A 24,287-nucleotide genomic window follows, 5' to 3' on the forward strand; every position below is an offset into this window, starting at 1 on the left:
CTCAGTTGATTACCTACTTAATTATGTAAGGTAGGGAAATTAATTGAATACGAAAACTCTGTTCTACGAAATTTTACAACCACGACACGCTTACAAAATTTGCAAGCTTGCAAGATTTTAGTATACCTACTCTTGCTTATGAGATCCAAACTATGTACTTTATATGTGTATTTAATGATCATTTACAAATTTCTCTTTAAATAATTTGTATGATTTCATGCAATTTAAAACCAAGTCAATAATTTCTAATGTAGATGATTTTCTCTAGGCATAGGTGGGGGGAAACATTTTCCGCAAATGTTTGTGAGGCAAACGTTAATGAGGGCTATCGCTTTTAATTTCGCCGCTAGGGGCGCTAGTGTAGAGGAAGGTCTTTCAAAATGTCAAATGCATAGAAGTTTTGGAGGTTTCAAGCTTTTTTATCGGGATATTTCACTCCTTATTCATAATTGTGGTATATCTTTGTCCTTCTTTAATTAATCATGGTAAACAATAGCTCAATTAATGTTAGACAATAAGAGGCTTAAAAAAAGTGCCAACTAAAATATATGCAAAATTAAACAGGTTGAAAAAATGGCACATTTAGACGTTAAAATACCTTTGTGTATATTAGAACGTATTGATTTTGTAAAAATAAGCATAGTAGAATTTTGAGATCTGTTTTTCTGGATCTACATCTACAGTGGCGCCAACTGGTGAACCCAAAAACGGTAGCCCTCATTAACCAAAATTGAATACTTATAACTATTTTGATACTTAATTAATAACATTACGTTAAATATATAAATGTCCTTGTAGCCTTGAATGACCATTTCATCGTATTTAAGAATTTAAAATCATTTGAACCATTCGATGGACACTAGAAGTATAAATAAAATACATAAAAGCTTCATATGCTTTGAGGCATTAAGTCCGCCATTTGTACGTATTTTAAGTTGTGCAATAAAGTTTAAATAAATAAATAAAAAATTGTTTACGGAACACTAATGATCACTTTGGTCTTGTAAATCGGTTAAATACGTTTTTCTTAGACCGTTTAACGTAAATACCTAAAAATTGAAGTCGCGGATTCCAATAAGGAGATCTCGCCTGTCGCCTGTCAGTAGCCCGCTAGTGCACGTGCAAGGAATATTAGCCTTCAAGCATTCGATGCACGTTCCATGAGGTTTTGCCATCAATTAGTGACGTCATAGTACCACCAGGTTGCGCTCTAGCTGGGGCCCGTTTCTCAAAAGCTTGTAACATGTAATATAAGCGGATGTCACTTTTTGACAGCTTTTGTTAGACAGGGACTTTCACTTGTATTACAAGTTACAAGCTTTTGAGAAACGGGCCCCTGTTACCAAAATACAGAATGAATAAATATATGGAAAGAGCTTTGAAAGAGTATTTTTAATATAAAATTACTTTCTTTTTATTAGTATACTTCTTAGCTACCTTCACTTATTTCACTAATCTGATTTTATATTTTAATATAAGCAGGTGAGGGCGTGTTTACACTGTGGTAAATAGACCGTCATTACAGGCCAGTGCGCAAGCGTTATTACAAAGCAACGCGAATATTAGACAAAATTACCGATAACTTTCATAACCACTTATTTTTATCTTGACTGTATTGAAAAGTAATCTTTAGGTTATGTGTATTAAAGTTTCTTTTCTAACAGCATTGTTTGACGTGTAACGAAAGGAAGAAAGATATCGGGTGAAATGACGAAGCAGCTAACGTTTAGGTATATGAGTGGTTGTGAGTACGTTCGTAAATTATGTAGGTACTTTAAAACTACGGCCTGTCTCAAAAGTAAGTTATGCACATTTATACCGTTACATTTTTATGTTACAGCAACAGAATAATTAAATGATCAGTAAATCCTTGTATAAATATCGTTTATCTTGCGTGAACCAGGCGAAGAAGTCTAACTTAAGTGTGCATTCTGAATATTCTGATAACGGTGAAGGAATGCTCATGAGTCATGTATCAGATGTTTCCCTGATGCTTTTGAAGTTCGAAGTCTCCAAAAGCGAATCCAAACCGTATCATTCAGTGACATGGACATTTTGTAGGATTGCAGCGGTTTTTCCCACATAACATATTACAACCATATAAACTCATATCAAAGCTGGCGTTCATAAAAACCACTCTACCGATAAGAAAATGTGTGCAAATCATATTGTTTCCCAACATCGCTTCGTGTTTTCTTATTCTTATACCACAAATAAAATTAATAAGGCCCTATACAAGCGCACAATATGACGCCATATTGTTTTATTCTTTTGTCACAATTACAATATGTTACAATAGGCAAAATTTTACTTATTCTTGTCTCCTTTGATTTCACATGGGTGAGTTTGAAAATTTTACATATATTCGGCGAGGAAGTAAGTATTCACAATGGAATAATGCTGCCCTGTATCTTTCGGCTGCTAATTAGATCATTTAAGTATAGTTTCTTCAATTATATGTATTTGAAACTAAGTATATCTACATATAATGCCTCCATTACGTGCCCCGAATGTGCATCGTGTAAGAAAGCTTGAAATCCAAGGCACAATTTTCGCTTTGTTTGAAGATTTTCAATCTGTGGCGGACTAAACCAGCGGGGTCATCACTTACCTACATAATGTGGAAGGACTACATAAGGATATAATAGCTATTGTGACATTGGTGGCTTAGTTTCATAACCATCACGCACATGCATTACAATAGTGGATTGTTAACCAAGGGATGAAATGATACCTTTCACTCGAGTTAAACACTCTACTTTTCATTTCGAATACGAAGAACGTAAAAGGCATGTGTTTTTTTTAAAACATGACTAAGTATACAATTTTATAGTATTTCTTAAGGGTACTTTCAGTTAACAATTTAGGCAAACTTATCGTTATTTATGGAATGGAGAGTCAAATATCAGAATGGAAATTGTATAACAAATCCATTTAAACTCAAATTTCAACTGCTTATCGTAAAAAAATAAAAATAATCGTACTTCGAACATAAAATGCTCTAGTGCAGACACGTATCATTTTCTGCACACCTTTTAGAACAACAATGACCCTCTTTCCGAGCATGAGAAATGAAAATAATACTTAAAATCAAACAACTTATGGACTTCCCGCTATCTTGCTGCTGTAAACAACATACATATTACCTATACCTTTCGCTCAGCAGAAAGTGGCCAAAAAGGATAGATGTAATAACCAGTTTGATGAAGGATTCGGCTGATAGCCCAGAACCACTGAAACAAAACGACGTTTTGTCACGACCATAGATTACGGACGGCAATAGGTTATGGCAATGAACTTACCTATAATCTACCATTATCTGTCTGAACAATGCGTAGCAATTTTTTTTTGTACATCATTATTATACTTTTTAACGGCGCCGCCTTACAAAAGGCCCTAAGACAAACAGACAAAGGTCAAATATTATCTAATAGCATCGTAAATAAACGCAAACATTACTGGTCGTCTGAGTCGCACGCGCAGCTCGTGACGTGACACACTTCCGAGCGAGATTTCCGACTAGCGGCCTACTGACCGCGTCCCTTGGTTATGTCACCATCAATACGGTTTCGTGGCAATCGACCATCGTAATTATATGGTGGCTAGTGTGTCGATAAAAAAGTCTGTGTGCTAATGTAATTTAAAGAATTTTCATTTAATGTTTCCCCTTTCTCTCTCTCCTTAGAATCGTTTGAAACTGTTTTGAAATAAGTATTAGGTAATGATAATGTCCTCCCAAATGCATCTGTCGACGTCGTACCTGCATGGATTCAAACGTCTCACAAAGCAAATGTTTTTCAAAAACCCCGGTATCATGACCGAACCAAGTGTACCTAGATGATTGTTTAAAAGAAGAATACAATAGAAGATAAAAGCTTGGATCAAAAGTATTTAGGCGTTTATTAGTTTTATCTTACGTGTAAAATTCAACGCTGATTGTTACTATTCGACAAAGATGCATTGCTTCCTCTTGCCTAATCTAGGTGTCACGAATTGTCTTATCCGGCTCAATCCAATCACATCTGAACAACAAATTGGCCACTTAGCAGGTGACGGTGACTATGAGATACAAATCTAAAGCACGGCTAAAATTAGTAACAAAGTAGGTAACACATAAGATTGTTCTATGAAATTTGACCCACAAATTGTAAATATTATGTTAGTGTCAGCAAGAACTAAATAAAATAATTATTTAGTTAATTTAAATATATATCTATATCTTTCAACTAATGCTTTGCTACAACACCACAACATATAGATTTAGGAAATAGATATTTATTATTGCACTTCATTTACCTTCGGATATATTTTGTTGGCTGAATATATGCATATGTGTTGTGTGAACATTAGTATCAACCCTATCTTCGGTAGATATAATATTTATTAGAGACCATTATTAAAATGTGATTGTTAATTTTTAACGTAAATAACTACGAAAGTCAAATAATTTTGGAAGTCGCGCACGAAAAATCTTGACATACCACCTCACACTTTACGGACACTTTAGCAAATTCATGCAACGGTCCCATTAAGTAAATCCATATAACATAACGGTGGTAAGAGGTGATAAACGTTCCGCTACACAACACTTCCACTGTTTGTTTTTACTGGTCTAGTTTGCCCATTCACAAACATTTTGTGTCCACTTTTCTCCTAAGTTTCACTTGACCTGGACGGGAGTTATAATTGCAAGTAAGCGGAGATCATATTTAAATAAAATAGTTCTCTCGAGACGATAAACTCGGTAAAAAAATTATCTTGATTTTCGCAGTTGACGGCAAGTGTCGATGTGGGTCATTAGATCAGAAAGAACGAGCGAATTTAGACACGACAAAGAAATTGTTACGTTGGTGTTTATTTAGAGGCAGTTTAACTATGGGTAGACATAATCAATGACTTGCTCTTTTTTGATATCATTGCTGACTGTCAAACTTTCTTTGTAATTTCTGCTCATAACGTTCTGTTCTAAATAAAATGCTCTGAAGCATGTGACGAATAGTGGTAATGAGATGCCGTGATAAGTGAAATATTGTAAAGGCGAAATTATCATAAAATCCTTTCCAAAGCGATAACGGTTTCTCAAAGTTTTTAAATATATTCCAATTGGTTGGACATGAAAACAGAAATTCAAATTAACATTTAGGTATTAAGAGATGTCTAAGTCAATCCGAAAAACAACGGGTTACACATGTAGGGTGAATTTTTAATATTGTTCTTAAAATATATAGCTTTCTCATAGAGAGTACACCTGTATTTCCATATAGCTCTTCAGTAGAGAAACGTCGTGGTTTAGAGAGCATTACTTTAATAAGGAATCTTTGTCCTTTTTCAACCTCGATAAATTTGCTTTTATTGCCACCGCTTGGTATACAGTAAAACAGTATATATTGTCCAAGGGTAAAATATAACTTGATAAGAAAATTAGTGGGAGCAGTTTGTTTTAGAATTTTAAAAATCGATAACTACACCAAGATATTTAGTTGACGTAACTTTTTCTATTTGTTGTGTGCAGTTGCAGTTCAGGGCGTCAGTCAGGTCACAATTGTGAATTTTTATTTGTTGTTTGTTCGGCGGGCGAAGTATTTTATATTTTGAAAACAAATGAAGTTTGTTTTAGAGGTGTTTAGTGATAGCAGATTTACTCTTAGCCAAGTTGATATAATTTCAAGGATTGTTTCAGCCATTTCATAACAATCATCTCAAGTATCGCAGCAAATGACCATTGCCGTATCATCTGCATAGGAAAAGAAACGGCCATCCTGTATAGTAAGACTGGTTAGTTCGTTGATATAAATCAAAAACAATGTTGGGCCAAGGACACTTCCTTGAGGAACCCCATATGTCACCGCTAATGCCTCACTTACGTAGTCTCCAATTTTTACTACCTGGCTACGATCATATAAGTAATCTTTAAAAAGAACCAAAGCCGTCCCTAATTCCTATACGTTCAGAAACATCAAGTAAAGAAAAACAATTCCGAGAAAAAACAACCCCTGCACTACAAACTCCGTTACGAATGATCGATATAACAAAGAATAAATTAGAACAACGCACGATGAAGTAAATGTTAAATAACGTAGCGTTCCATTTCACGTAACATTCCGGTTATGAGGATTGTGACACTTGATTAGCTATGGTGAACGTCTTGTAGAACGGAACGTCCGACAATTTATGATAAAGCTCGACGATTAGTCGGCTGCATCAAATAAAAAATGTAATGTAAAATGTAATAATATGTAACCTTCAATCGTAATGTAAATTTAACAATATTTAATGTCCAATCGCAATGTAAAATTTAATTTTAATGTAAATTTAATAATATTTAATCCCTTATCTAATGTGAAATTCAATAACATGTAATATAATCTTTAATTGGAATGTCAAATTTAATATATTATGTAATGTAACCTTTAATCGTGATCCTTAGCGACTTATTACTAATTATTTAGTTAGTAAGTTACGTAGGTAAGAATGTAGTTAATTAGTGAGTATTAAGTTGCAGTGCCCTACAGGGTTCATAGCTGATCAAAATTATTATGTATCACCTTATTATGTACCTATGAAGCCAATAAATAACTGAATACTGAATACTGAAAAAGAATAAATTTCCGACAATACATTGTTTTGAGATTTAATGAAATGGAACTGCTGATGAAAACTAGAACGGAACACTTCAACGAACGTATTTCACGTTTGGCGATGGCGATACGTCTTCCTCGTTGAGTTAGTTTTAAGCAACATTTTTGTCATGGTCGAGTTTTGATTATGGATTCCATAAGAATCAAGGTAACTCCTCAAATCTTATAAGCATAATATCTATATATATTTAAATATTTTTATCTAAAAATCAAGCATTTTGCATTTTGGTGAAATGGAACTGCTCGTGAAGACAGAACTCCTCCACGACATGTATTTCAGGTCATGGGGCTAATCGTAAATTACGATTAGCCCGCTGTCGTTACGATTCGTAATCGTCATGACATGCGCTGTGACCGCTAAATTTTAATGGCATTTTAAACTGTTTTGCGATGTCGGTTTTTTCTATTAAAAATATTATAACTCTCGGTATAGCCACAGACTACATATGGTATAGCTCTGTTGATAGAGAATCCGTTTTGCGGGCGGGCGGTTACCAGAGTCACAAGTTCGAGTCTATCCGTAGCCGAGATAGTGAATTTTCCTTAAGGCGGAAAGTGCGTACCCGTGCGTAATCGCCTTTTCATACAAACGTAGTCCTCATTTTCAAACATTAAAAAGTCCAAAAGTATTTATGTTAAAATATCCAAAACTTGACTTATTTACATGTGTGAGGAGAATGTATTTGGCTATTTGTTTTACGGCCGGTTGCCACCTGACGCCAAGGTTTTCATCTTGCTCCAAGATGTGAGTGCCGCCGTTGTCCCGTCTACGCAGCGTACTACGTTGGCGAACAACACGCGAACCCGAAGCGAAGCGATGCGGCGCGGGGTGAATCAGTTCTTTGATCCCTATGGAAGTGTCCTACATGGGCGATCTCGTTGCAAACGCGAACGCCGTGGTCCCGCCGCGCCGCGCCGCGCCGCTTCGCTTCGCGTTTGCGAGTTGTTCGCCTACGTAACACGCAGCATTAGGGCTCTTCCGCCGCCAACAGAACTCTACTGCATACTCAAATCCAAGCATGCAGCACTATCTACGTCTTTACTCCAGAATACCTCCGGAGAGCTCGGGATAGGGATTTGGCAACGAAGTCTTCTTCTCCGGCCTGTTGGTCCGCGGGAGTTATTTTATTTGGCTCCTGCCCTTCTGTGTCACTTACGAGACACCTGACGGGCGTACCCTTATCCGCCACCTGGGGACGCGTTGTCTAGGGGTGAGGCTCTTATTTTAGGTATACTACTTACTAGGCACTTATTTAAATGTGTTTTTTTCACATTGCTCAAGATCTAAGTGGGATGGCAAGTGTGTAATCTCGACAAGAGACTGGGTTAATACTCGCCTAATGGCTCCGATAGTGTAACGTGCTCAGATTCCATGACTGTGAGTGTTGACGCAATGCCTGCCGGTATGCCTCCTGTCTATTTGTAATACCTAACACTAAAAGTATGGTTTTAAAATGCTTACAAAACTGCATATTTTTTTATATAGGAGGCAAATGAGCAGACGTATCGCCTGATGGTATACAATTACCAATTTAATGCCCTTGGACACCAACAACACCAGAAGGGTTGCAAGTGCGTTACCGGAATTAAATTGATTAAAATTTTAGTTAAAATTCAATGTACTTACTGTTAAAATTTTTAGATGGATAAATTCTATACTTATATTTTTCACGACACTGTTCGGAAATGTGGCAATAAATGGTCTAAAACCAAGCTGCAAAGTAGGCAATATAGTTAGTCAAACAAAATTGTCAGTAAATAAGAACAACAACAACTATACTCATCCTTTTCTTTTGAGTGCTAGTACTAGTGTAAGACAAAGATAGTATGATTCTCTCTGTCTATGTTTTAAATAAGACAGTCCTTTGACAAACTATAGCTGTAGCACCTTAACCACCACTACTTCAATGTTTGACCATCCATAGTTTGATTGTTATCATCATCTGTCATTGCTAATGGTTCAGGTGCTACAGCAATGAGTATCATTTAAAACATAAAAATCTTTAAAGGTCTTTTTCTGGGGCAACTTTTTCCTTCAAAAATAAAATTATGTTATTTATAGGACCAATGACTTGTTTAAAAAAAAGAAACGTCAAACCATTCAGTTATTTTTTTTTAACAATTATGGCCTGGACCATATAGATCTTTTTTTTATTTTATTTATGGCCTCGCTTGAGGCGTTTTTACTTTTGTAGCTGTTTGTGGTTTTTAGCAAAAATGCTTCTAAGTTTATAGTCGGTTTGAAGCAAACAGCAGAAAAACGCCTCTTAAAAGTGAGGCAAGTGACACAGCAGGGCAGGAGCCAACTATATGAATAGATCTTAAGTTTATTACATACATATACTATTATACACCTAATGAGGAGACACTAATACTTATATATTACGCTCTTTTGTACCTCCTTAAACCTGTTTATTATTTCCAATCACACCACTCCAAATATGTCAAAGAAACTAAATTACCTACGTAAATAGAGTTGACCTTCTTGGAACCTATCAATTCTATTAACAATTGTAATTTCACGGAACATTACAGGACTCTATTATTAAACAAAAAAACTACTCCATCCAAAAAAATAGTTTTAGTCGGGTGCCAATACTTCCAATTGTTCGCTAATTGAATCCAATGGCCCGATGATATCGATATTATACGAATTGGTACAGTATCGCTTGTAACATAAACTCCTCTTCAATCGATACCGCCGTCTCTATTCACGTAAGTAAACAGAAAAGGATAGCATGTGTGATCGGTGTGGTGGGTATCGGGCGCGTATTGCACGGAAAGAAAGCGTTATATAAGCGCAGCCGCGGTTTGCGAAACGCAGGCGCCGGTCCACGTTACTTACGTCACGAGCACATACGGAGCGTGCAGTAAGGACGCACATGTTGCTGTTTTTTCCTGCCTTATTTTATACTTTTGGAGCAATCGGGCTGTGTGGGGGGAGGGGGGTGAAAGGTTGCCTGGGGATAATTCAGGATCCTTCCGCGCCAGACTTGATTTTATTACACTGGAATACTCCTACTGAGTGCGCTCCAGCGCTCCAGCGAGATCAGTTGAGCGCAGCGGTTGAGCGTCATAACCTGAGTGTAAATTCGTACGTAAGTGTGACAGGGAGGCAACACGTCGAACGTGGTTCGCGGTAGACTCTCTGATCTGGATGTGACGAGGGAATTGAGCTAATGGGAGTTTTGTTGCTGATTTGCAAAACCTAGCCTAGCTGAGAAGATTCCAGCAAGAAACTCAGCTAGGCCCGACTACAAGCAAGGGCGACTTGGATACTCCTCCCTTAATCGCCTCCTTAATTGGGATGTGTGCCAGGCCAGAACCTAGGAATTGATAATTTAATGAAATGCCATTTTAGAATTGATCACTTCATGATATGGTATGTTAGGTTTGACTTTTTCATGATGTGGCCACTGGCCAACCGATAATTTCGTAAATTGATTGCCACATCAATTAATCATCATCAATTCTAAGATCTGGCCACGACATAGGCATGCAGAGGCAATATCCTAGATCTGGCCGAGACCTTTTCTAGTGCTTCATTTGGATTTCCCTTGCCACTCTGCACATTGAAACATAATCCCTTGTTTTAGCTTTATCTACTTTTGTTCGTCTCTCGTCTCGTCGTCGCCACATAGTCCCTGCCTGAAGTTGAAGATGCATCGACTCCCAGCTACCCTTATAATATGGTCCACGTCCACGTAACGTCAGACGCATAGTGTCCGCATCAGCGTAATAACCCCCTAAGGTTACGTAAACGCCGAAACCGCTCGCGTTTCTGCAAGAACATTCTCCCGTGTGTGCCGTGAGCGACGGCCATGCCCGCCTAACCCGTATTTCTTCCTCCTCGCTGCTCCTAAAACGCCACTTTTTATCAATTACTGTTTCTAATACGTGGTAACGCTTTAACAGATTATGTTGCGACTGTAAATTAAGTACCTAGTACCTAATTTAACAATTTTGCCACTTATTAGTACTCTGTATTAATTTAATAGTATTAAAGTTTCTTAACTAAGAACTTATTCGTCTTGTTTTTACTGATGGCATACTATACACCACTCATACTCATTACTTTAGGGCTTATCATGAATTATAAAAAACTCCAATTAACCGATAATTGGAAAAAAAATACTTATCTAACTACATTAAAAAAATAAGCCTAAGCGGTAATTTACTCCAGATCAAAGCTTTGATTTCTGAATAGTATAATGTTTCTTTAAATTAAAATGAAAATAACAAAACGAAAAGGCTTAACGTTACCTATATTATCTAGACTAATAATGACATGAATGGCACCTTTCGTTATCTTACTCAATAGATTTGCTTAATACCGGATAATGTAACCCACTTTGCAGTTTCGTACTAAAATAAACATCAAGTTGTTTGACTTATCTAGGGGCACGGGAGTGCCCCCGCCAAGATGAGCAAAGCGAAGCGCAAGGGCACTACCTACCTTTTCTCGAAGCGCTTCGTCGTTTTTAGGGTTCCGTACCCAAAGGGTAAAAACGGGACCCTATTACTAAGACTCCGCTGTCCGTCTGTCACCAGGCTTCTCATGAACCGTGATAGCTAGACAGTTGAAGTTTTTACAGATGGTGTATTTCTGTTGCCGCTATAACAACAAATACTAAAAACAGAATAAAATTAATATTAAAGGGGGGCTCCCATACAACAAACGTGATTTTTTTGCCGTTTTTTGCGTAATGGTACGGAACCCTTCGTGCGCGAGTCCGACTCGCATTTGGCCGGTTTTTTTGAACCCTCATAACTTGCGTTGGGATTACACCAGATAAACAAAATTCTCGGGATATGATGCCAATATATAGTGAACTTATTAAGCATAAAAATTTTCAATTGCATAGCTCTTATACTTTAGATTTTATTCATATCTAAAAAACCCCGATTTCGTCACTCACTCACTCACTCACTCATCAAAACCTTTAGGGTACTTCCTGAAGTCCTAGGAAGCTGAAATTTGGTATGTAAGATAGTCTTAGTACACAAACAACAAAAAAATTCAAAAAATTGAAATTTTTAGCCCCTAAGGAGGTGAAAAGGCGGGTGGAATTTTGTATGGAAAATCAATAACCGCTGTACCGATTTAGTTAAAATTTGGTATGTAGATAGTTTTTGTTATGGGGAATGATATGATATAGAATAGTTTTCAACCCCAAAATCATCCTGTAAGGGTGAAAAGAGGGTGGAAAAGGGCGTAATCAGTAAAAAGCAGATTGTATAAAAGATGTCCCCAGATACGAAATCTCAGGATTTTTAATAGTAAATTACCCCCAACCCTTTAAATTAGGAGATGGAAGATTGTGATAAGCAACTTACAAAAAGAAGTGAAATCCCACCAAAAACATTTCATGTAAAATGTTGCCAAGACGAAACCATAAGGCTCGCACTGTCAAAAAGTTATCAGATATTTTGTAGAGCCAAGCTTCTAACTCTACAGGCCCTAACTTCACAAACTCTACAGTCTCTAACACCTTAGTTAAAATATGTGGCTTGGCCGTTTTGTTACATATAAAATAATTTATAGTGAATACATTTTTCACCATACGCCCATGTGACAGTAGCGAAACGGTCAAGCCACACATTCTCTCTTTCTTTCTTTTTTATTTTTATTTTGTTTATTTATAGGCTCTTTGGTAACAACAAATTGGCTTTTAAAAGAAAAGTTGAAAGTATAATCTTACAAAGCTTAAATTTTTTTGATACCAGCGCTATCTAGTATAAACTCATTGAACTTCTATCACAGCAGGCTTAACAAAATGTTCCATACCTTGCTTGCATTTGGCGAACATAGTAGTTAGTAATGTTGTTCAGAGATGGCGCTAAATTCAAAAGAATATTTATTTCCATTAAACGGACATAGATGGCGTCATTGTCGAATGTAATTTTGATGATGCTTGTTTTCTTTAAAGAGACATAGATGTCGTTATTTACAATTCTCACGTAATTCATAGTTTACCAAAGAGTATAATAGTACATGTGAGTACCTTATTTTACTGACATTCCTTTTACAGCTGGTCAAGCAAATCTTGTCAGTAGAAAAAGGCGGCAAATATAAAAAATGTAGGCGTGAAGGGATATCGTCCCATAAAAAAAAAAAATTTGACCAACTAAGTATTATACAAAAATTATTAGACGGAGTTATATCTATCTTTGTTATTATTATATTAATGCCACATTCTTTTGGGATTTGGTTAGTCCTCATTTTATTTTTTTAATAACGGCAATATGTCGCTATTTGGGGCCGATTGCATAATAACTTGTAGTTAATAATATAGCGGAAGTCTCTTTCTAATCAAAGGAATTGTAAAGAGACTTCCGCTAATATTATTAGTTACAAGTTATTATGCAAACGGCCCTTGTTCTATTTTAACTAACGTTGCCTTTACCTTCTTTGCCCAAAAACACATTTTTAAGCAAATTCATTAATGTAAATAAATCTATAACAGTTAAAGTGACACTACTATTTTTAGTAGAAAATAGGTTATTTTTGTGACAAAACTATATTAACAAACATGTGCTTAACTAGACTTAGGAATTCTCAGCGACTTGTCAAATACCAGGGTACTAGCGACCCGCCCCGGCTTCGCACGGGTGCAATGCTGATGTATTATACATATATATAAACCTTCCTCTTGAATCAATAAAATCAAAATCCGTTGCGTAGTTTTAAAGATCTAAGCATACATAGGGACAGACATCCATCCAGACAGCAGGAAGCGACTGTTTTATACATAGACATAGTATAGTGGTTATAGACATGAAACCGAGCGACCAGGGGTAAGAGAAAGACATATTCATGTATTGACAGGTTAATGTATGGCAGGATAATCCTTTTTCTCTTTCACTCTTATTAATTTCGGTATTTCGCCATCGCCTCCTACCTATGCTGCCATAACCCGACCATGAAAAAAAAACTCGGTCGGTGATAAGAACAAAGCATGGCACTATTTTCTCTTTCCTCTTATAGGAATCGCAATAAGACTACCTATCTTTCTCTATCAAAGAGTGTCAGACCATTGGTTTTATACTATGTAGTGACTACAAAATTTACTATGACAGTAATCCTCTATCCTATACCAACCTATACATATATTCTCTTTGTAATTAAGTATATAGAGACATCTAAATACCTCTTTACGACTTCAACTTCTTTATGACCAAGCTCATTTGCTCTTTGTTATTGTTACTCAATTAATTTAACTTTTCTATATAATATATACTAAGCTTTTTGATATCAATATTAACTATGTACTTACACGATATGTTCTTTGCCGATTCAGAGTTACAAAGTTGGCAGTTCGCCGGTTATTGCAACTGGGTGTTTATGGTCATTGGTCAGCATATCACCAACTGCATTCAAAGGAAGTCAAATATATGTACCATGACGTAAATAATATTTTTTATCAAAAATACAAATTCTGTAACCCAGCAAGCCGTTCAAATTAATCAACACGTCTCGATTGTTGTAAAAGACGGGAAAATTCTGTTGCAAAGTTCAGGCGCTTAGCTTCGCAAAGTCTAATCTACGTCCATTTTCTACCGTAAATACGCCTTTTTAAACCTGAATACCGGTTTATGTACACGCCAGCTCAGTGTCAAAACGTCTTAAGTGTATTGAAATTTAACAAAACATTCGTTCTTTTTAGTTTAAAATGGAGTTTAGGTGCAAGCGACCTCTGGCGCGGGGAACGAACGCGCGACATTGAAATGCGACCTAGCGGGTAGGCCGGCCCATTCCACCGGCCTAACTGAGGGAGGCGTGAGGTAGTAGTTGATCTGCGTAATAGACGGAGATGGATTGTGAGGCGCTTTTTTGTAGATTGAATTAGGTGTATTGTTGCCGGAACAGTACGGTGGATGCTCGGTTATCTGAAGAGATGCAACCTTGAAAATAACACTCATGGGAAAAAAATTACTTATCTACATGTTATACGCAAGCAATTCAGGTCAAATTTTTGAGAGTATACGCTTGCAAGGCAGTTCTAATAGTGCAAAGTTAGTCTCACTTAAAAATAGCTACACCCTACCGTGCTAATAGGAGAGTAAGGCAGTTACATCATGGCCTGTATTCAGCGAGTGAACTTGTATTTTTAAACGGACCATGTAACCGTGCAACAGTTTTCTGCTGAAAATTAAAAGCCCAATCTACATAGTATATAAGTAGGTACATAGATTGTATTTTTCACTTTATGGGCGCCCTTTATAGGGTGTCCTACGTCAGCTTTGTTAAGGGGCCCACTGACTATCAGTCCGCCGGACGATACCGGCCCGTCAGTTAGAACAAAAATTTAACAGTTCCGAACAGTTTGACAGTTGACAGGCCGATATCGTCCGGCGGACCGATAGTCAGTTGGCTCCTTTATGCTACAAGCATACCTATTACACTCGATATTAAAGTGACGAGGCTCGGTTTATGACCCTTTTAACAACGTAGCTATGTTGGCAGCAATTTTGGTAGCCCACGCTGGGCAAGTGTTATGACGTCTAAAATAACACTTGCATCGTCCGGGCTATCAAAATCGCTGCCCACTTAGCTTGGTCTAACTCTAAAGCATTTTCGACGATTTGCGTGGAATGCTGATAAGATAAGATAAGATAAGATATTTATTTATTGTACAACCGTGTTACAGAGGTGTTATGTGGTGTGATACATGTGAGTTTCAACGGTAACCCAATTCGGGTATACAATGGATACTTAAAACTAAATTAAAACTAAGAAACACTTAACTATTATACAAGTACATAGCATAGCTATCAGTACAGGGGACACAGTATCATAAGGAATATAATTCAAAGAAATCCTTTAGTGAATAGAATTCATTCTTAATAAGCCATTTTTTTAAACTACGCATAAATTCTATGCCATCTAACATTTTCAATTCATCTGGAAGCTGATTAAAGACGCGAATGGCAGTAATATATGCTGATGATGATTGATAAAAAATATCCTATGTCCTTCTCTGAGTCTCAAATTATCTCCATATGAAATATTTCATTTAAATGGGTTAAGCGGTTTAAGCTTGAAGAGGTCACAGACAGAAATATAGAAAGAGAGTTACTTTCACATTTACTTATAATATTTGTAGGGATAGTAAGATTTTACTCATTCACTTACCTACTTTTATGGAACAGGGCACAGAGGATCGATGGGGCCGGAAAGTTGGAACCGCGACCACCGTCATGGCTCCTCTATACGATGGCCCAGCGCTGGACCGGCGAGATGGCCATGCGATGGTAATGGCTCCTCTACACGATGGCCCAGCGCTGGGCCAGCGAGATGGCCATGCGATGGACGAGAGCACGCACTATGCAATGGGCCACGTGTAGATGCGTACGCGCCATGGTTGGCCCTCCTTTCAGATTCAGATTCAGATTTTTATTGGTAAAAGAATACAATTTTTTACACGGCATATTTCTGCATGATTTAGGATGAAACTTAAATGCACGGTAGATATAATATAATACAATTTCAATATGTCAGTTATTTCTTTGTTTTCAGTCTTTGATGTGCAGATGAAAATCCGACACTGGTCATCCCATCGCCATCCCACCGCGCCATAAGCCATCCGACACCACTGCCCTCTCTACACGCTGGCCCATCTTAGTGGGCCATTATGATGGCCCATCGTGTAGAGGAGCCATCAAATGCAACGTCCTACAAGATGATAATTGCTGTTCGAATAAAAGTACCTATTGATACATTCGCCACTTTACCATCGATGGGAGAGACCCAGCACTTACCCAGCAGTGGTCGTCTCTTGGTTGATTCGGTATATAATACATATATATAGACGGTGGCTAAAAAATAACTACATTCCCGTTGCCAGGGAGGTTTTGGGATTATACTGAGCAACTTTTACTATGGGACCAACCACGAAATCGCGAAAAAAAAATTTAGCTCTATCATACATTTTGGCTGGTCCATTTTCTATGGGAGGGTAAAGTTTTTTTTTCGCGATTGTAGTAGGTCCCATAGTAAAATGCACTTATTTTTTAGCCACCCTGTATGCTGTCTATAATTATAACGATCTAACTATAAGCATCGACAAAACTAACGTCTCTGGCCTTATATTTATCGCATTCTTTCGCAATAACCACCAACTTAAGGACCATTTCTGATGCAGTCTCTTATATTAGGTATTTAATTCCATTATTTTACCTGTAATTTATTCTTCTGTTATAGATATAGGTAGAATAACATTTTTAATAAGAACTATTTTTATGTAATTCGACAGTAAGATACCTCTTATAGTAAGAGATCTCTAAGTAATTGTAATACGTTAGTTTGAATCGGTATAGTTGCAGTTGTATTTTATAATTTGTTGATGTATTATTATTTTGCTTGTATATAAATTCAATGTTGATGTGTAAAAGTGCCCCTGGTGGCCTATTTGCTAAATAAATGTTAATGTTTGATGTTTATTAAAAACGATCTTATTATTATAATTATAGAGTGAACGTGAGAACTAGGACTGTAAAAGCAAGCCGCCGACGAGTGTTACGGGTATGCTAATCTAGACCGGGCTGCAATTGTAGCATTTTACAGGATGGAAGTATTATCTATACGCGTATATATGAGCAATTTACTCTCACTAATTTTATAGTTAATTAGTAAGTTAGAGCGTTTTCACATTGTCTGATCCGATATCGGATGTAGGACCCAACAGCCTACAGCCACAATGTCGGTACTCGGTTCAGCGGCACACTACAGCAACATAAGGCCTACACATATACGCACGCAAACTAGCAAAAATTATACCTCCGACAGCTAACGGAGAGGTCCGATAATGTCTAAAATTATCGAAAGTGCCAATCCGGTAAAGGATGATTCGGATGCCGGGTGGCCGCTGCTATGAGAAAGTTGATGTTAATGAGTGCCCTTAAAGTTACTCAACATGGAATGACTACTAAACTGCAAATATACGTAAATTTTTCTTTGCACAATGGGGTGGCGTCCAAAATGCATTCACAAATTGTCGTATTGCGTGTTCCGCATGTATTACATTAGAGCGTGCTGCGTGGGCTCGCTACAGTCGCGGAGGTCACGCCCATAAGTGCAATATAAATGTCCTATGGTAATGCTAGTATCAACGTCACGAATATCATAAAATAGAACTATCCTTCACTGCCCCTAACAATAAGTAAAATTCTATAATTGCTTTCGGGTCAAGCGTCAGCAAACGTTCCTCCTTAAATTTCAGCTGTAAATTAGCAAAAGTAATCTGACAGCAGTTTGAAACTATACTTTGGAATTTAGACATTACTTCATAAAAATACGATATTACATAAAAATAAATTAGTATAAAAATTACTTAAACTAAGAAATTACGAATGATAATTTCCGCTAGGTCTTGGTCGCTAGGTAAAGAACTGCAGAAGGCTGGCCCCATTGCCGGGCTAAATAGCAATACTGATGCTAAGACATATATTTAGTAGTGGCTACCCGTCTGGTCAATAAAAGCTTCTTACTCGTATACTGCGCATTGATACCTACGTTATTATACGTGAAGATGGAAAACCGCCCCACGGCCCACACGGTGCCAGAGTTTCAACCACCAAATGCCACAAACATGCATTTATTTACTACCAAGAGCGATATTTGCGACTTGCGACGCTTGAGGTTTTCAGCCAGGGATACAGTCACAACACACATTTTTTTAACCGACTTTAAGATTTCAAAAGGAGGAGGTTCTCAATTCGGTTGTATGTTTTTTTTTTATGTTTGTTACTCCATAACTCCGTCATTTCTGGACCGATTTTGAAAAATCTTTTTTTGATTGTAAGTATATACATACAGATTGGTCCCGTTTTTGTCAAAATGCAGTTCTGATGATGGGATCCATGAGGAATCGAGGGAACTCCTCAAATGTTAAAGGCATACATATAGTTATTTACGTATATTTTCATCAACAAATCAAGCATTTACATTTAAAAAAGTGACACTTGATGAAGTGGAACTGCTGATGTTGATCAGAATGGAACTCTTTAATGACGCATAGTTCACGTTTGGCGATTTGTCCTCTTCGTTATGTTTGTTAAGCAAGTTAGGTTTTCAAGACACATTTTTGTCAAGCTCGAGTTCTGATGAAGGTTTCCATGAGGAATCGAGGGAACTCCTCAAATATATGGATTTTTGTATTTTCATCAACAAATCCAGCATTTCCATTTATAAAAGTGACATTTGATGAAGTGGAACTGCTGATTATGATCAGAATGGAACTCTTTAATGACGCATAGTTTATGTTTGGCGATTTGTTCTCTTCGTTATGGACCCAGACCCAAACTTGGACACGGACTCGGACTCGGACCAGGACTCGGACCCGGACCCGGGTCTGGACATGGAACCAAACTCGGACCCAGACCCGGACCGAACTCGGACCCGGATTTGAACCCGAAACCCGACTCGGACCCGGACCCAGACCAAACTCGGGCCCAAACTTGGACCCGGACAGTTGGACACTGACCCGGACTCAGATCCGAACCCAGACCCGGACCCGGAAATGCTATTAGAAAAGTGGGTTAGGTGGGTGGGCGTTTTTGAACTGCGATTCTTTTGAACTGTGACACTTACAGACACAAAATGCTATCAGAAAAGTGGGTTAGGTTAGGTTAGAACTGCGACCCTTACAGGAACGAAATGCTACTAGAAAAGTGGGTGGTTTCACCTCTTTTTCTATATAATTAGGCAAAAGATGCTGTCTTTTTCATTTCATTGTCTGGAATCTAAGAGTGCACCATCAACAATAAGTAATCTTTCAACTTTCAACGGCTTCCCCTATTGAAGTCGGTTTTTTTTCTTAAAAATTATTATTATACTTGGAATATGGGATAGCACCAGAGCATCTATCTACACAAACTACAGTAATCTACGGCATCTAAGTAGTAATCTAACGTAATACATTACGCAATTAATTTCCAGACCCAGCCTGTACTCCAAGGCACAAACAATAAACCATCCGGTCCTCTTATCGTCATCCTTGAATTCCTTGATCTTTTACAAATATATTAAGCAACATTTTTCTGGCTACGCATCTTGATAGGAAATAAAATGTCAAAACGATTTCACTGGGTAAGATACAAATCACTCGTCTACCTATATTTGACTATCCTATTCAATATGGTGGTTGCTACACGTGCGGTCTCAGTACGATCCCAATTTGACTATTTTTTATTTGATTTTATTTGCACACAAGTATAAATTGGCATAACTTCCATACCCCGCAGTGAACTTTTCTATGAATTCGTTAAGGCTCTTGTTAAGAAGATCCACAAAAACCTTTTTTCACACGTAATAAGTTTCTTGGCGAGGCTTGGGCGGCATATTCTCAGAATCTAGTACTACGTGTTTATTTGTGTGAACTAATAGATAAGATAAACTAAATAAATAGAACGCTAAGTGCCACTTGCACCACCAGAACCCGGGGTTAACCCGTTGACCCTGGAGTTACCATGGTTATCAGTACAATTTGACACTGGGTTAACGGTGTAACCGCTTAATCCCGGGTAAGTGGGATTTTGCAAGAGGTGCTAAGTATGTATTTGAAAAAATAAGACACACATAAATGAAGAAATATAAAAATCTAGGTATTAGTTTTAATTATTACCATTGCTTGTTTTAGGTGTAACAAATGTTACATAACTTGTGTTACACTTAATTTTCATTAAAGTGAGGTGGTTGCAGGCCGATACCTATGTGAAATTTCGATTTGATTTATATATCGGGGAAACTTCTCTAAAATCTAAACACTGATTGCAATGACATTCGGAACCTGCACAAAAAATTGTCATTGCTGCACACCCCTCACCTTAACACATTCAACTCATTACTTTACATTTAAACCAAAATTCACTAAATCTTTATTTACTTACAGGAAAATACAATTGCCTGTCGTATGTAGGTACTTATTGCAGAGAAAGTAATTTCTACAGCTTTCTCTGAACCTAATTACTTTATTAGGATAATGGAGAAGTAATTCTTCGCAAAATAAATATATTGTTTTTAATGTTAATAATTATTTACAAGCAACTAAAGAATTATTAAATTATCGCGATCGTCGCTCAATTCGCTTTTAGTCTACCAATGTAATTTAACACGACCGAAAAAATTTATCGACTTAATCAGTCTAATCACCGTTGATGCATTGTTCATGAAATTTGAATATCGATTCGCCCCCCCTCCCCACCACCGGCCGCATCGGCGTATTTCAGCAAGTTTCAGGAGACGACCCGGCAAGGTCGCAGACGCCGCACACGGACGCAGCACGCACGCGCACGCACACACACAGCCTGCAGGCCGTTAAACCTCACTTATTTATATCTTAAGGGCGTTGTAGTGATTTTGGGGGTCGTTATTGCATGCTGTACTTTCGCTTGCGGTTGAAATATTTGCGTTATTTTTAAGGGTTTGCCTTTTATAAATGGCTCTCTTTCAAGTGGAATATTTTAGGGTTTTGAAGTTTTTAATAAAATTTGATCTAAGCAGTATTAAAATACGTTAAAAACTGAAATACTCTTATATATTAAATATACAATGGTAACTAAATTAAGTATAAAATATGATTCACTATAAAAAAAGAATGAATATACAGGGTGGTTATGAGTCACCTGCAATAATTTACGCGCTGAATATATAGGTCATATTGAGCAACATTTACTATGGGCACAAACCCGAAATCGCGAAAAAAAAAACCCAGTGTCAAATTGTACTGGAAACCATGGTAACTCCCGGTTTAACCATTTAACCCCAGGTTAGTGGAATAGTGCAAGTGGCGCTTAGAGTAAGTTAGATATTTAATAAAATAAAATAAACATTCGGTTCGTTTACGCCTAAGATACAGAGAACATTCTTCATATTGGAAGTTGATTAAAAAGTTAAAAGAAAATATAATAGGTATTATTATTTATATTATTTATTATTTATAATACATAAAAATAATTTTACCCCTGGTGGGACTCGAACCCACAGTCCCCGGCTTAGGAGGCCGATGCCTTATCCATTAGGCCACAGGGGCGTGCAGGACGAAGGACGAAAAATGTCTACGCAAGCCTCGCCTCCCCTAACTGGCGACTAGGCCGGCCGTCCTTACTAAGGTTTCATTCATTACATTACGTTACGTTCCGACTTCATCTTTGGCTTAGTAATTGAATTTAGGTGGTACTTCCTATGCAAATGTTTAAATAAAAGTAGTACTTGGACTTGGTTTATATGAAACTATATAGTTTAATGCAATGAACATTTTAGACAAAAAACTTGAACGATCATCATGTAGTGTAGTGCACAGATTATGAACTAGTTGGTGTAGTGTATTCCATTAAAGCAAGAAATTACATTGCATTCAATTTGAATAGCCTAAGGGCCACTTGCACCATTCATTAACCCAAGGTTAACGGGTCAAACCTGGAGTTACCATGGTTACCAGTACAATTTGACACTAGGTTAACGGTTTAACCGGTTGACCCCGGGTTAGTAGGATGGTGCAAGTGGCTATAAGAGTTTAAATAAGACAAAGTACGGGAGTCCTGGCGTGTTGTTGTTACCATGTCCACTATATTTTAAATGTAAAAGTATTTTGTGTGTCACCTTTTTACGGCTAAACTTCTCAACCGACTTAAAAAAAATGACACGTAGAAAGGTTGAGCTATAGAGTATTTACTTTATTACTTGATATTCGGCCCCTGCGGGATCTAAAGAAATGTATACAAACCGAATACCATATCTGACTTCATTAGTAAATATCGTTAGGTATATTTCAACCAACTTACACAAAACCTTAACAAATTATACGCATTAAACTTCCTCAAGAATCACTCTATTCATAGATGAAAACCGCATAAAAATCCATTTAGTAGTTTTCACTTAAATTATTACGATTTAGTTACTTCTCGCTTAATAGTTTTGACAAAATACGAGCCTATAGTTGCAACTTGCAACCGCTGTGTGGCGCTGTCGTCGTGCAGGGACCACGGCCCCATCAAGAAAAAGTGTCCAGGGTTAGCCTCAAAGAGGTCTTAGTAATTTTTACTTTCTTTTATGGCATCTATTTAAGTTTATAATCTACATAACAGTATTTTTTTATTAGAAATAGTAGTAGTAGGTAGTAGCAGTAGTTTATTGACAACAACACAGATTCTTATACAAATAACACGTAAAAATAAGACAATAAAATAATTTGTTTCGTTCCCTATAGCTAACCATGTTCAGAAAGCATTTCATATAAGTAGATACCTAGGTACTTGCTGAAATGTGCTATTGAATAACCTTATTTCATGAAGGATAAACACAAACCCACATGTTATATCCGTTTTCACAAGCTCCAAAGAATACAAAATAAATATACCGATAAGACAGTAGACTGTTTTTACTTCTTCGCCTCCTGACTCACGTCAGATAACTCTAGAACAAATTTGCCTTCCAAAGATTGCTATGCAAATATTTTTCAGTGAAATTGCTGAGGGCTTAATACGGAGGCGCGTGGAAACGTGTTAACTGCGGTCAAACATAGGGGAGACCGGGACAAGACGGGATATCTAAGGAAAGAAACTTACATATATAAGGAAAATTAAAGTGTTTAATTAAGTAACTTTAACATGTATTGCAACATCAGTAAGTTAACTTTATATAATCAACTAGTTTTACTATCTAAATCACTTAGTTTTCGGAAATTAGGAAAAACAATACAGAACATATCCCATCTTGTCCCATAGCTCGGGACATAATGGAAAATCGCACGGGACAAAAAGAGCAGATATTTTAGTCGGGCTGACAATGCAGGACGAGGATGCACATACGCGTGACGACGCGTATGTGCATCCTCGTCCTCGTCCTACTCATCGACCCCAGCGCAAGAATTGTGGGCCCAGCCATGGCCCATACATATTACAAATCACCCAACCTTCGACTGAATACTAATGCTCGCAGTAAATGAGCCCAGTCATTTCTCAGTCTCTTTCCCTTTATTGCGCTTCCGACCGGACTGGGCTAGTGGGTAGTGACACTATTAGTGACCCTGCATGTGAAGCCGATGGTCCTGGGTTCGAATCCCGGTAAGGGCATTTATTTGTGTGATGAGCACAGATATTTGTTCCTGAGTCATGGGTGTTTTCTATGTATTTAAGTATTTATATATTATAATTATACATATATCGTTGTCTGAGTACCCATAACAAGCCTCTGGGCTTACCGTGGGACTTAGTCAATCTGTGTAAGAATGTCCTATAATATTTATTTATTTGTTTATTTATTGCGCTTTTACTTACAAGGGTTTATAAGGGTTACAATCCAAAAATTATAAACTATTTAGCACAAATCGTAAAACCGGGCAATACGGCATACCATTGATTTAAACTTTCACGATTTTTACTCATTATTATTCATAACGACGGGACTCCGTTTTGCCCCGACCGTTTTGCCCGAACGAACATTTTTAAATATACTAAGCATTTCTAACCTAAAGCTGTGAAGGTTATAAACAGTATTATATAAAAATTGGATCTTTCTTATCGGTGTTTAGCTTGAAGATATTGTGAAAACATGCATGATTTTTCATGCGGAGCAGTCAAAACAAGAAGGAACTCGTTTTTTTCCACTGACCGGTGAACCGCGACTTAAAATAGTACTTTTTTACGTTT

At 37.3% G+C, this 24,287-nt stretch overlaps 1 non-coding gene across 1 annotated transcript; it reads right to left on the reverse strand.

The window, feature by feature from the left end:
• Positions 1-21,597: 21,597 nt before the first annotated feature.
• Trnar-ccu (transfer RNA arginine (anticodon CCU)) lies at positions 21,598-21,670 on the reverse strand. The gene has a single exon. It is a non-coding gene; the product is annotated as a tRNA-Arg (tRNA).
• Positions 21,671-24,287: the final 2,617 nt, after the last annotated feature.

This window comes from Cydia strobilella, chromosome 6 (genome assembly GCF_947568885.1).
Source record: "Cydia strobilella chromosome 6, ilCydStro3.1, whole genome shotgun sequence".
NCBI classification, from domain to species: domain Eukaryota; kingdom Metazoa; phylum Arthropoda; class Insecta; order Lepidoptera; family Tortricidae; genus Cydia; species Cydia strobilella.